The sequence below is a fragment of the Lepisosteus oculatus genome, chromosome 14, assembly GCF_040954835.1.
Source record: "Lepisosteus oculatus isolate fLepOcu1 chromosome 14, fLepOcu1.hap2, whole genome shotgun sequence".
In the NCBI taxonomy this organism is placed as follows: Eukaryota; Metazoa; Chordata; class Actinopteri; order Semionotiformes; family Lepisosteidae; genus Lepisosteus; species Lepisosteus oculatus.
In genome coordinates, this window is record NC_090709.1 from 29,457,546 (window position 1) to 29,470,045 (window position 12,500).

Sequence of the window (12,500 nt, forward strand, 5' to 3'; positions counted from 1 at the left end):
GCCGCACTGCACGTGTGAACAGGGGAATGAGCGAGCGAGCGGGGATAGGGCGCCTCCTGCGCTTAAAAGCTTACAGCACCTGGTATTCCCAGGCGGTCTCCCATCCAAGTACTAACCAGGCCCATCCCTGTTTAGCTTCCGAGATCAGACGAGATCAGGCGTGCTCAAGGGGGTGTGGCCGTAAGCGAGGGAAAGGCTCGCTGGCACCCTTCTTATTGAGAGGACAGCTCCGTCACCTCTTTTACGACGCTGCTTTTTTTCCCTTGCGTTTTTCTCTTCTTCCCACGTTCTCTCTCTTCACTGCCTTCGTCCCCGCTCTATTTCACTTCAGCCTTTCACTCTTGCTTCCTTCCAATGAGGACGGAGCTGCGGGAGAAAGGGCGCTATAGAGGATCGCTGTGGAGAGCTGCTGCTGTGCTTTGACATCTGAGCTCTGTGGAAAACGATCTCAATACAATTCTGAAAAACGCGACTCTCCGAACGCCAGCCGAACAAGTCTCCACAGCCGAAGCGCTGTGTCTCTTTTCAGCTGGCGATAAACCTTTCCTCGATCCTTTGCGGACTTGTTAAACTGTTCATGATCAGAATAAAAAACGCTCACGCTAATACACAAGCACCCGTGTCTCGCCAAAGCTGACAAATAAACAGACGGACAAGCCGCACTGCACGTGTGAACAGGGGAATGAGCGAGCGAGCGGGGATAGGGCGCCTCCTGCGCTTAAAGGCTTACAGCACCTGGTATTCCCAGGCGGTCTCCCATCCAAGTACTAACCAGGCCCATCCCTGTTTAGCTTCCGAGATCAGACGAGATCAGGCGTGCTCAAGGGGGTGTGGCCGTAAGCGAGAGCAAGGCTCTCTGGCACCCTTCTTATTGAGAGGACAGCTCCGTCACCTATTTTACGACGCTGCTTTTTTTCCCTTGCGTTTTTCTCTTCTTCCCACGTTCTCTCTCTTCACTGCCTTCGTCCCCGCTCTATTTCACTTCAGACTTTCACTCTTGCTTCCTTCCAATGAGGACGGAGCTGCGGGAGAAAGGGCACTATAGAGGATCGCTGTGGAGAGCTGCTGCTGTGCTTTGATATCTGAGCTCTGTGGAAAACGATCTCAATACAATTCTGAAAAACGCGACTCTCCGAACGCCAGCCGAACAAGTCTCCACAGCCGAAGCGCTGTGTCTTTTTTCAGCTGGCGATAAACCTTTCCTCGATCCTTTGCGGACTTGTAAAACTGTTCATGATCAGAATAAAAAACGCTCACGCTAATACACAAGCACCCGTGTCTCGCCAAAGCTGACAAATAAACAGACGGACAAGCCGCACTGCACGTGTGAACAGGGGAATGAGCGAGCGAGCGGGGATAGGGCGCCTCCTGCGCATAAAAGCTTACAGCACCTGGTACTCCCAGGCGGTCTCCCATCCAAGTACTAACCAAGCCCATCCCTGTTTAGCTTCCGAGATCAGACGAGATCAGGCGTGCTCAAGGGGGTGTGGCCATAAGCAAGAGCAAGGCTCGCTGGCACCCTTCTTATTGAGAGGACAGCTCCGTCACCTCTTTTACGACGCTGCTTTTTTTCCCTTGCGTTTTTCTCTTCTTCCCACGTTCTCTCTCTTCACTGCCTTTGTCCCCGCTCTATTTCACTTCAGCCTTTCACTCTTGCTTCCTTCCAATGAGGACGGAGCTGCGGGAGAAAGGGCGCTATAGAGGATCGCTGTGGAGAGCTGCTGCTGTGCTTTGACATCTGAGCTCTGTGGAAAACGATCTCAATACAATTCTGAAAAACGCGACTCTCCGAACGCCAGCCGAACAAGTCTCCACAGCCGAAGCGCTGTGTCTCTTTTCAGCTGGCGATAAACCTTTCCTCGATCCTTTGCGGACTTGTAAAACTGTTCCTGATCAGAATAAAAAACGCTCACGCTAATACACAAGCACCCGTGTCTCGCCAAAGCTGAGAAATAAACAGACGGACAAGCCGCACTGCACGTGTGAACAGGGGAATGAGCGAGCGAGCGGGGATAGGGCGCCTCCTGCGCTTAAAAGCTTACAGCACCTGGTATTCCCAGGCGGTCTCCCATCCAAGTACTAACCAGGCCCATCCCTGTTTAGCTTCCAAGATCAGATGAGATCAGGCGTGCTCAAGGGGGTGTGGCCGAAAGCGAGAGCAAGGCTCGCTGGCACCCTTCTTATTGAGAGGACAGCTCCGTCACCTCTTTTACGACGCTGCTTTTTTTCTCTTGCGTTTTTCTCTTCTTCCCACGTTCTCTCTCTTCACTGCCTTCGTCCCCGCTCTATTTCACTTCAGCCTTTCACTCTTGCTTCCTTCCAATGAGGACGGAGCTGCGGGAGAAAGGGCGCTATAGAGGATCGCTGTGGAGAGCTGCTGCTGTGCTTTGACATCTGAGCTCTGTGGAAAACGATCTCAATACAATTCTGAAAAACGCGACTCTCCGAACGCCAGCCGAACAAGTCTCCACAGCCGAAGCGCTGTGTCTCTTTTCAGCTGGCGATAAACCTTTCCTCGATCCTTTGCGGACTTGTAAAACTGTTCCTGATCAGAATAAAAAACGCTCACGCTAATACACAAGCACCCGTGTCCCGCCAAAGCTGACAAATAAACAGACGGACAAGCCGCACTGCACGTGTGAACAGGGGAATGAGCGAGCGAGCGGGGATAGGGCGCCTCCTGCGCTTAAAAGCTTACAGCACCTGGTATTCCCAGGCGGTCTCCCATCCAGGTACTAACCAGGCCCATCCCTGTTTAGCTTCCGAAATCAGACGAGATCAGGCGTGCTCAAGGGGGTGTGGCCGTAAGCGAGAGCAAGGCTCGCTGGCACCCTTCTTATTGAGAGGACAGCTCCGTCACCTCTTTTACGACGCTGCTTTTTTTCCCTTGCGTTTTTCTCTTCTTCCCACGTTCTCTCTCTTCACTGCCTTCGTCCCCGCTCTATTTCACTTCAGCCTTTCACTCTTGCTTCCTTCCAATGAGGACGGAGCTGCGGGAGAAAGGGCGCTATAGAGGATCGCTGTGGAGAGCTGCTGCTGTGCTTTGACATCTGAGCTCTGTGGAAAACGATCTCAATACAATTCTGAAAAACGCGACTCTCCGAACGCCAGCCGAACAAGTCTCCACAGCCGAAGCGCTGTGTCTCTTTTCAGCTGGCGATAAACCTTTCCTCGATCCTTTGCGGACTTGTAAAACTGTAACTGATCAGAATAAAAAACGCTCACGCTAATACACAAGCACCCGTGTCTCGCCAAAGCTGACAAATAAACAGACGGACAAGCAGCACTGCACGTGTGAACAGGGGAATGAGAGCGAGCGAGCGGGGATAGGGCGCCCCCTGCGCTTAAAAGCTTACAGCACCTGGTATTCCCAGGCGGTCTCCCATCCAAGTACTAACCAGGCCCATCCCTGTTTAGCTTCCGAGATCAGACGAGATCAGGCGTGCTCAAGGGGGTGTGGCCACAAGTAAGAGCAAGACTCGCTGGCACCCTTCTTATTGAGAGGACAGCTCCGTCACCTCTTTTACGACGCTGCTCTTTTTCCCTTGCGTTTTTCTCTTCTTCCCACGTTCTCTCTCTTCACTGCCTTCGTCCCCGCTCTATTTCACTTCAGCCTTTCACTCTTGCTTCCTTCCAATGAGGACGGAGCTGCGGGAGAAAGGGCGCTATAGAGGATCGCTGTGGAGAGCTGCTGCTGTGCTTTGACATCTGAGCTCTGTGGAAAACGATCTCAATACAATTCTGAAAAACGCGACTCTCCGAACGCCAGCCGAACAAGTCTCCACAGCCGAAGCGCTGTGTCTCTTTTCAGCTGGCGATAAACCTTTCCTCGATACTTTGCGGACTTGTAAAACTGTTCCTGATCAGAATAAAAAACGCTCACGCTAATACACAAGCACCTGTGTCTCGCCAAAGCTGACAAATAAACACACGGACAAGCCGCACTGCACGTGTGAACAGAGGAATGAGCGAGCGAGCGGGGATAGGGCGCCTCCTGCGCTTAAAAGCTTACAGCACCTGGTACTCCCAGGCGGTCTCCCATCCAAGTACTAACCAGGCCCATCCCTGTTTAGCTTCCGAGATCAGACGAGATCAGGCGTGCTCAAGGGGGTGTGGGCGTAAGCGAGAGCAAGGCTCGCTGGCACCCTTCTTATTGAGAGGACAGCTCCGTCACCTCTTTTACGACGCTGCTTTTTTTCCCTTGCGTTTTTCTCTTCTTCCCACGTTCTCTCTCTTCACTGCCTTCGTCCCCGCTCTATTTCACTTCAGCCTTTCACTCTTGCTTCCTTCCAATGAGGACGGAGCTGCGGGAGAAAGGGCGCTATAGAGGATCGCTGTGGAGAGCTGCTGCTGTGTTTTGACATCTGAGCTCTGTGGAAAACGATCTCAATACAATTCTGAAAAACGCGACTCTCCGAACGCCAGCCGAACAAGTCTCCACAGCCGAAGCGCTGTGTCTTTTTTCAGCTGGCGATAAACCTTTCTTCGATCCTTTGCGGACTTTTAAAACTGTTCCTGATCAGAATAAAAAACGCTCACGCTAATACACAAGCACCCGTGTCTCGCCAAAGCTGACAAATAAACAGACGGACAAGCCGCACTGCACGTGTGAACAGGGGAATGACCGAGCGAGCGGGGATAGGGCGCCTCCTTCGCTTAAAAGCTTACAGCACCTGGCATTCCCAGGTGGTCTCCCATCCAAGTACTAACCAGGCCCATCCCTGTTTAGCTTCCGAGATCAGACAAGATCAGGCGTGCTCAAGGGGGTGTGGCCGTAAGCGAGAGCCAGAATCGCTGGCACCCCTCTTATTGAGAGGACAGCTCCGTCACCTCTTTTACGACGCTGCTTTTTTTCCCTTGCGTTTTTCTCTTCTTCCCACGTTCTCTCTCTTCACTGCCTTCGTCCCCGCTCTATTTCACTTCAGCCTTTCACTCTTGCTTCCTTCCAATGAGGACGGAGCTGCGGGAGAAAGGGCGCTATAGAGGATCGCTGTGGAGAGCTGCTGCTGTGCTTTGACATCTGAGCTCTGTGGAAAACGATCTCAATACAATTCTGAAAAACGCGACTCTCCGAACGCCAGCCGAACAAGTCTCCACAGCCGAAGCGCTGTGTCTCTTTTCAGCTGGCGATAAACCTTTCTTCGATCTTTTGCGGACTTGTAAAACTGTTCCTGATCAGAATAAAAAACGCTCACGCTAATACACAAGCACCCGCGTCTCGCCAAAGCTGACAAATAAACAGACGGACAAGCCGCACTGCACGTGTGAACAGGGGAATGAGCGAGCGAGCGGGGATAGGGCGCCTCCTGCGCTTAAAGGCTTACAGCACCTGGTATTCCCAGGCGGTCTCCCATCCAAGTACTAACCAGGCCCATCCCTATTCAGCTTCGGAGATCAGACGAGATCAGGTATGCTCAAGGTGGTGTGGCCGTAAGCGAGAGCAAGGCTCGCTGGCACCCTTCTTATTGAGAGGACAGCTCCGTCACCTCTTTTACGACGCTGCTTTTTTTCCCTTGCGTTTTTCTCTTCTTCCCACGTTCTCTCTCTTCACTGCCTTCGTCCCCGCTCTATTTCACTTCAGCCTTTCACTCTTGCTTCCTTCCAATGAGGACGGAGCTGCGGGAGAAAGGGCGCTATAGAGGATCGCTGTGGAGAGCTGCTGCTGTGCTTTGACATCTGAGCTCTGTGGAAAACGATCTCAATACAATTCTGAAAAACGCGACTCTCCGAACGCCAGCCGAACAAGTCTCCACAGCCGAAGCGTTGTGTCTCTTTTCAGCTGGCGATAAACCTTTCCTCGATCCTTTGCGGACTTGTAAAACTGTTCCTGATCAGAATAAAAAACGCTCACGCTAATACACAAGCACCCGCGTCTCGCCAAAGCTGACAAATAAACAGACGGACAAGCTGCACTGCACGTGTGAACAGGGGAATGAGCGAGCGAGCAGGGATAGGGCGCCTCCTGCGCTTAAAAGCTTACAGCACCTGGTATTCCCAGGCGGTCTCCCATCCAAGTACTAACCAGGCCCATCCCTGTTTAGCTTCCGAGATCAGACGAGATCAGGCGTGCTCAAGGGGGTGTGGCCGTAAGCGAGAGCAAGGCTCGCTGGCACCCTTCTTATTGAGAGGACAGCTCCGTCACCTCTTTTACGACGCTGCTTTTTTTCCCTTGCGTTTTTCTCTTCTTCCCACGTTCTCTCTCTTCACTGCCTTCGTCCCCGCTCTATTTCACTTCAGCCTTTCACTCTTGCTTCCTTCCAATGAGGACGGAGCTGCGGGAGAAAGGGCGCTATAGAGGATCGCTGTGGAGAGCTGCTGCTGTGCTTTGACATCTGAGCTCTGTTGAAAACGATCTCAATACAATTCTGAAAAACGCGACTCTCCGAACGCCAGCCGAACAAGTCTCCACAGCCGAAGCGCTGTGTCTCTTTTTAGCTGGCGATAAACCTTTCCTCGATCCTTTGCGGACTTGTTAAACTGTTCCTGATCAGAATAAAAAACGCTCATGCTAATACACAAGCACCCGTGTCCCGCCAAAGCTGACAAATAAACAGACGGACAAGCCGCACTGCACGTGTGAACAGGGGAATGAGCGAGCGAGCGGGGATAGGGCGCCTCCTGCGCTTAAAAGCTTACAGCACCTGGTATTCCCAGGCGGTCTCCCATCCAGGTACTAACCAGGCCCATCCCTGTTTAGCTTCCGAGATCAGACGAGATCAGGCGTGCTCAAGGGGGTGTGGCCGTAAGCGAGAGCAAGGCTCGCTGGCACCCTTCTTATTGAGAGGACAGCTCCGTCACCTCTTTTACGACGCTGCTTTTTTTCCCTTGCGTTTTTCTCTTCTTCCCACGTTCTCTCTCTTCACTGCCTTCGTCCCCGCTCTATTTCACTTCAGCCTTTCACTCTTGCTTCCTTCCAATGAGGACGGAGCTGCGGGAGAAAGGGCGCTATAGAGGATCGCTGTGGAGAGCTGCTGCTGTGCTTTGACATCTGAGCTCTGTGGAAAACGATCTCAATACAATTCTGAAAAACGCGACTCTCCGAACGCCAGCCGAACAAGTCTCCACAGCCGAAGCGCTGTGTCTCTTTTCAGCTGGCGATAAACCTTTCCTCGATCCTTTGCGGACTTGTAAAACTGTTCCTGATCAGAATAAAAAACGCTCACGCTAATACACAAGCACCCGTGTCTCGCCAAAGCTGACAAATAAACAGACGGACAAGCAGCACTGCACGTGTGAACAGGGGAATGAGAGCGAGCGAGCGGGGATAGGGCGCCTCCTGCGCTTAAAAGCTTACAGCACCTGGTATTCCCAGGCGGTCTCCCATCCAAGTACTAACCAGGCCCATCCCTGTTTAGCTTCCGAGATCAGACGAGATCAGGCGTGCTCAAGGGGGTGTGGCCGCAAGTAAGAGCAAGACTCGCTGGCACCCTTCTTATTGAGAGGACAGCTCCGTCACCTCTTTTACGACGCTGCTCTTTTTCCCTTGCGTTTTTCTCTTCTTCCCACGTTCTCTCTCTTCACTGCCTTCGTCCCCGCTCTATTTCACTTCAGCCTTTCACTCTTGCTTCCTTCCAATGAGGACGGAGCTGCGGGAGAAAGGGCGCTATAGAGGATCGCTGTGGAGAGCTGCTGCTGTGCTTTGACATCTGAGCTCTGTGGAAAACGATCTCAATACAATTCTGAAAAACGCGACTCTCCGAACGCCAGCCGAACAAGTCTCCACAGCCGAAGCGCTGTGTCTCTTTTCAGCTGGCGATAAACCTTTCCTCGATCCTTTGCGGACTTGTAAAACTGTTCCTGATCAGAATTAAAAAACGCTCACTCTAATACACAAGCACCCGTGTCTCGCCAAAGCTGACAAATAAACAGACGGACAAGCCGCACTGCACGTGTGAACAGGGGAATGAGCGAGCGAGCGGGGATAGGGCGCCTCCTGCGCTTAAAAGCTTACAGCACCTGGTATTCCCAGGCGGTCTCCCATCCAAGTACTAACCAGGCCCATCCCTGTTTAGCTTCCGAGATCAGACGAGATCAGGCGTGCTCAAGGGGGTGTGGCCATAAGCGAGAGCAAGGCTCGCTGGCACCCTTCTTATTGAGAGGACAGCTCCGTCACCTCTTTTACGACGCTGCTTTTTTTCCCTTGCGTTTTTCTCTTCTTCCCACGTTCTCTCTCTTCACTGCCTTCGTCCCCGCTCTATTTCACTTCAGCCTTTCACTCTTGCTTCCTTCCAATGAGGACGGAGCTGCGGGAGAAAGGGCGCTATAGAGGATCGCTGTGGAGAGCTGCTGCTGTGCTTTGACATCTGAGCTCTGTGGAAAACGATCTCAATACAATTCTGAAAAACGCGACTCTCCGAACGCCAGCCGAACAAGTCTCCCCAGCCGAAGCGCTGTGTCTCTTTTCAGCTGGCGATAAACCTTTCCTCGATCCTTTGCGGACTTGTTAAACTGTTCATGATCAGAATAAAAAACGCTCACGCTAATACACAAGCACCCGTGTCTCGCCAAAGCTGACAAATAAACAGACGGACAAGCCGCACTGCACGTGTGAACAGGGGAATGAGCGAGCGAGCGGGGATAGGGCGCCTCCTGTGCTTAAAAGCTTACAGCACCTGGTATTCCCAGGCGGTCTCCCATCCAAGTACTAACCAGGCCCATCCCTGTTTAGCTTCCGAGATCAGACGAGATCAGGCGTGCTCAAGGGGGTGTGGCCGTAAGCAAGAGCAAGGCTCGCTGGCACCCTTCTTATTGAGAGGACAGCTCCGTCACCTCTTTTACGACGCTGCTTTTTTTCCCTTGCGTTTTTCTCTTCTTCCCACGTTCTCTCTCTTCACTGCCTTCGTCCCCGCTCTATTTCACTTCAGCCTTTCACTCTTGCTTCCTTCCAATGAGGACGGAGCTGCGGGAGAAAGGGCGCTATAGAAAATCGCTGTGGAGAGCTGCTGCTGTGCTTTGACATCTGAGCTCTGTGGAAAACGATCTCAATACAATTCTGAAAAACGCGACTCTCCGAACGCCAGCCGAACAAGTCTCCACAGCCGAAAACTGTGTCTCTTTTCAGCTGGCGATAAACCTTTCCTCGATCCTTTGCTGACTTGTAAAACTGTTCCTGATCAGAATAAAAAACGCTCACGCTAATACACAAGCACCCGTGTCTCGCCAAAGCTGACAAATAAACAGACGGACAAGCCGCACTGCACGTGTGAACAGGGGAATGAGCGAGCGAGCGGGGATAGGGCACCTCCTGCGCTTAAAAGCGTACAGCACCTGGTATTCACAGGCGGTCTCCCATCCAAGTACTAACCAGGCCCATCCCTGTTTAGCTTCCGAGATCAGACGAGATCAGGCGTGCTCAAGGGGGTGTGGCCATAAGCGAGAGCAAGGCTCGCTGTCACCCTTCTTATTGAGAGGACAGCTCCGTCACCTCTTTTACGACGCTGCTTTTTTTCCCTTGCGTTTTTTCTTCTTCCCACGTTCTCTCTCTTCACTGCCTTCGTCCCCGCTCTATTTCACTTCAGCCTTTCACTCTTGCTTCCTTCCAATGAGGACGGAGCTGCGGGAGAAAGGGCGCTATAGAGGATCGCTGTGGAGAGCTGCTGCTGTGCTTTGACATCTGAGCTCTGTGGAAAACGATCTCAATACAATTCTGAAAAACGCGACTCTCCGAACGCCAGCCGAACAAGTCTCCACAGCCGAAGCGCTGTGTCTCTTTTCAGCTGGCGATAAACCTTTCCTCGATCCTTTGCGGACTTGTAAAACTGTTCCTGATCAGAATAAAAAACGCTCACGCTAATACACAAGCACCCGTGTCTCGCCAAAGCTGACAAATAAACAGACGGACAAGCAGCACTGCACGTGTGAACAGGGGAATGAGAGCGAGCGAGCGGGGATAGGGCGCCTCCTGCGCTTAAAAGCTTACAGCACCTGGTATTCCCAGGCGGTCTCCCATCCAAGTACTAACCAGGCCCATCCCTGTTTAGCTTCCGAGATCAGATGAGATCAGGCGTGCTCAAGGGGGTGTGGCCGCAAGTAAGAGCAAGACTCGCTGGCACCCTTCTTATTGAGAGGACAGCTCCGTCACCTCTTTTACGACGCTGCTCTTTTTCCCTTGCGTTTTTCTCTTCTTCCCACGTTCTCTCTCTTCACTGCCTTCGTCCCCGCTCTATTTCACTTCAGCCTTTCACTCTTGCTTCCTTCCAATGAGGACGGAGCTGCGGGAGAAAGGGCGCTATAGAGGATCGCTGTGGAGAGCTGCTGCTGTGCTTTGACATCTGAGCTCTGTTGAAAACGATCTCAATACAATTCTGAAAAACGCGACTCTCCGAACGCCAGCCGAACAAGTCTCCCCAGCCGAAGCGCTGTGTCTCTTTTCAGCTGGCGATAAACCTTTCCTCGATCCTTTGCGGACTTGTTAAACTGTTCATGATCAGAATAAAAAACGCTCACGCTAATACACAAGCACCCGTGTCTCGCCAAAGCTGACAAATAAACAGACGGACAAGCCGCACTGCACGTGTGAACAGGGGAATGAGCGAGCGAGCGGGGATAGGGCGCCTCCTGTGCTTAAAAGCTTACAGCACCTGGTATTCCCAGGCGGTCTCCCATCCAAGTACTAACTAAGCCCATCCCTGTTTAGCTTCCGAGATCAGACGAGATCAGGCGTGCTCAAGGGGGTGTGGCCGTAAGCAAGAGCAAGGCTCGCTGGCACCCTTCTTATTGAGAGGACAGCTCCGTCACCTCTTTTACGACGCTGCTTTTTTTCCCTTGCGTTTTTCTCTTCTTCCCACGTTCTCTCTCTTCACTGCCTTCGTCCCCGCTCTATTTCACTTCAGCCTTTCACTCTTGCTTCCTTCCAATGAGGACGGAGCTGCGGGAGAAAGGGCGCTATAGAAAATCGCTGTGGAGAGCTGCTGCTGTGCTTTGACATCTGAGCTCTGTGGAAAACGATCTCAATACAATTCTGAAAAACGCGACTCTCCGAACGCCAGCCGAACAAGTCTCCACAGCCGAAGCGCTGTGTCTCTTTTCAGCTGGCGATAAACCTTTCCTCGATCCTTTGCTGACTTGTAAAACTGTTCCTGATCAGAATAAAAAACGCTCACGCTAATACACAAGCACCCGTGTCTCGCCAAAGCTGACAAATAAACAGACGGACAAGCCGCACTGCACGTGTGAACAGGGGAATGAGCGAGCGAGCGGGGATAGGGCGCCTCCTGCGCTTAAAAGCGTACAGCACCTGGTATTCACAGGCGGTCTCCCATCCAAGTACTAACCAGGCCCATCCCTGTTTAGCTTCCGAGATCAGACGAGATCAGGCGTGCTCAAGGGGGTGTGGCCATAAGCGAGAGCAAGGCTCGCTGTCACCCTTCTTATTGAGAGGACAGCTCCGTCACCTCTTTTACGACGCTGCTTTTTTTCTCTTGCGTTTTTCTCTTCTTCCCACGTTCTCTCTCTTCACTGCCTTCGTCCCCGCTCTATTTCACTTCAGCCTTTCACTCTTGCTTCCTTCCAATGAGGACGGAGCTGCGGGAGAAAGGGCGCTATAGAGGATCGCTGTGGAGAGCTGCTGCTGTGCTTTGACATCTGAGCTCTGTGGAAAACGATCTCAATGCAATTCTGAAAAACGCGACTCTCCGAACGCCAGCCGAACAAGTCTCCACAGCCGAAGCGCTGTGTCTCTTTTCAGCTGGCGATAAACCTTTCCTTGATCCTTTGCGGACTTGTAAAACTGTTCCTGATCAGAATAAAAAACGCTCACGCTAATACACAAGCACCCGTGTCTCGCCAAAGCTGACAAATAAACAGACGGACAAGCAGCACTGCACGTGTGAACAGGGGAATGAGAGCGAGCGAGCGGGGATAGGGCGCCTCCTGCGCTTTAAAGCTTACAGCACCTGGTATTCCCAGGCGGTCTCCCATCCAAGTACTAACCAGGCCCATCCCTGTTTAGCTTCCGAGATCAGACGAGATCAGGCGTGCTCAAGGGGGTGTGGCCGTAAGCGAGAGCAAGGCTCGCTGGCACCCTTCTTATTGAGAGGACAGCTCCGTCACCTCTTTTACGTCACTGCTCTATTTCCCTTGCGTTTTTCTCTTCTTCCCACGTTCTCTCTCTTCACTGCCTTCGTCCCCGCTCTATTTCACTTCAGCCTTTCACTCTTGCTTCCTTCCAATGAGGACGGAGCTGCGGGAGAAAGGGCGCTATAGAGGATCGCTGTGGAGAGCTGCTGCTGTGCTTTGACATCTGAGCTCTGTGGAAAACGATCTCAATACAATTCTGAAAAACGCGACTCTCCGAACGCCAGCCGAACAAGTCTCCACAGCCGAAGCGCTGTGTCTCTTTTCAGCTGGCGATAAACCTTTCCTCGATCCTTTGCGGACTTGTTAAACTGTTCCTGATCAGAATAAAAAACGCTCACGCTAATACACAAGCACCCGTGTCTCGCCAAAGCTGACAAATAAACAGACGGACAAGCCGCACTGCACGTATGAACAGGGGAATG

The 12,500-nt window shown here is 52.3% G+C and overlaps 15 non-coding genes and 4 pseudogenes across 15 annotated transcripts; all 19 read right to left on the bottom strand.

Annotated features, from left to right (window-relative positions):
• Window positions 1–67: 67 nt before the first annotated feature.
• LOC138244482 (5S ribosomal RNA) lies at window positions 68–186 on the bottom strand. Its single transcript, XR_011193097.1, has one exon. It is a non-coding gene; the product is annotated as a 5S ribosomal RNA (ribosomal RNA).
• Window positions 187–723: 537 nt separating this feature from the next.
• On the bottom strand, window positions 724–842 carry LOC138218290 (5S ribosomal RNA). Its single transcript, XR_011181490.1, has one exon. It is a non-coding gene; the product is annotated as a 5S ribosomal RNA (ribosomal RNA).
• A 537-nt stretch (window positions 843–1,379) lies between these two features.
• Window positions 1,380–1,498, bottom strand: LOC138217392 (5S ribosomal RNA). Its single transcript, XR_011181104.1, has one exon. It is a non-coding gene; the product is annotated as a 5S ribosomal RNA (ribosomal RNA).
• A 537-nt stretch (window positions 1,499–2,035) lies between these two features.
• LOC138217359 (5S ribosomal RNA) lies at window positions 2,036–2,154 on the bottom strand. Its single transcript, XR_011181071.1, has one exon. It is a non-coding gene; the product is annotated as a 5S ribosomal RNA (ribosomal RNA).
• Window positions 2,155–2,691: 537 nt separating this feature from the next.
• On the bottom strand, window positions 2,692–2,810 carry LOC138216950 (5S ribosomal RNA). Its single transcript, XR_011180663.1, has one exon. It is a non-coding gene; the product is annotated as a 5S ribosomal RNA (ribosomal RNA).
• Window positions 2,811–3,349: 539 nt separating this feature from the next.
• On the bottom strand, window positions 3,350–3,468 carry LOC138217658 (5S ribosomal RNA). Its single transcript, XR_011181370.1, has one exon. It is a non-coding gene; the product is annotated as a 5S ribosomal RNA (ribosomal RNA).
• A 537-nt stretch (window positions 3,469–4,005) lies between these two features.
• Window positions 4,006–4,124, bottom strand: LOC138217734 (5S ribosomal RNA; annotated as a pseudogene).
• Window positions 4,125–4,661: 537 nt separating this feature from the next.
• LOC138217398 (5S ribosomal RNA) lies at window positions 4,662–4,780 on the bottom strand. Its single transcript, XR_011181110.1, has one exon. It is a non-coding gene; the product is annotated as a 5S ribosomal RNA (ribosomal RNA).
• Window positions 4,781–5,317: 537 nt separating this feature from the next.
• Window positions 5,318–5,436, bottom strand: LOC138218008 (5S ribosomal RNA; annotated as a pseudogene).
• A 537-nt stretch (window positions 5,437–5,973) lies between these two features.
• Window positions 5,974–6,092, bottom strand: LOC138244483 (5S ribosomal RNA). Its single transcript, XR_011193098.1, has one exon. It is a non-coding gene; the product is annotated as a 5S ribosomal RNA (ribosomal RNA).
• A 537-nt stretch (window positions 6,093–6,629) lies between these two features.
• Window positions 6,630–6,748, bottom strand: LOC138244826 (5S ribosomal RNA). Its single transcript, XR_011193441.1, has one exon. It is a non-coding gene; the product is annotated as a 5S ribosomal RNA (ribosomal RNA).
• A 539-nt stretch (window positions 6,749–7,287) lies between these two features.
• On the bottom strand, window positions 7,288–7,406 carry LOC138217092 (5S ribosomal RNA). The gene has a single exon (XR_011180805.1). It is a non-coding gene; the product is annotated as a 5S ribosomal RNA (ribosomal RNA).
• A 538-nt stretch (window positions 7,407–7,944) lies between these two features.
• LOC138245292 (5S ribosomal RNA) lies at window positions 7,945–8,063 on the bottom strand. Its single transcript, XR_011193902.1, has one exon. It is a non-coding gene; the product is annotated as a 5S ribosomal RNA (ribosomal RNA).
• A 537-nt stretch (window positions 8,064–8,600) lies between these two features.
• LOC138244484 (5S ribosomal RNA) lies at window positions 8,601–8,719 on the bottom strand. Its single transcript, XR_011193099.1, has one exon. It is a non-coding gene; the product is annotated as a 5S ribosomal RNA (ribosomal RNA).
• A 536-nt stretch (window positions 8,720–9,255) lies between these two features.
• LOC138217903 (5S ribosomal RNA) lies at window positions 9,256–9,374 on the bottom strand (annotated as a pseudogene).
• A 538-nt stretch (window positions 9,375–9,912) lies between these two features.
• Window positions 9,913–10,031, bottom strand: LOC138216603 (5S ribosomal RNA). Its single transcript, XR_011180315.1, has one exon. It is a non-coding gene; the product is annotated as a 5S ribosomal RNA (ribosomal RNA).
• Window positions 10,032–10,568: 537 nt separating this feature from the next.
• Window positions 10,569–10,687, bottom strand: LOC138217667 (5S ribosomal RNA). The gene has a single exon (XR_011181379.1). It is a non-coding gene; the product is annotated as a 5S ribosomal RNA (ribosomal RNA).
• Window positions 10,688–11,224: 537 nt separating this feature from the next.
• LOC138217904 (5S ribosomal RNA) lies at window positions 11,225–11,343 on the bottom strand (annotated as a pseudogene).
• A 539-nt stretch (window positions 11,344–11,882) lies between these two features.
• On the bottom strand, window positions 11,883–12,001 carry LOC138244485 (5S ribosomal RNA). Its single transcript, XR_011193100.1, has one exon. It is a non-coding gene; the product is annotated as a 5S ribosomal RNA (ribosomal RNA).
• Window positions 12,002–12,500: the final 499 nt, after the last annotated feature.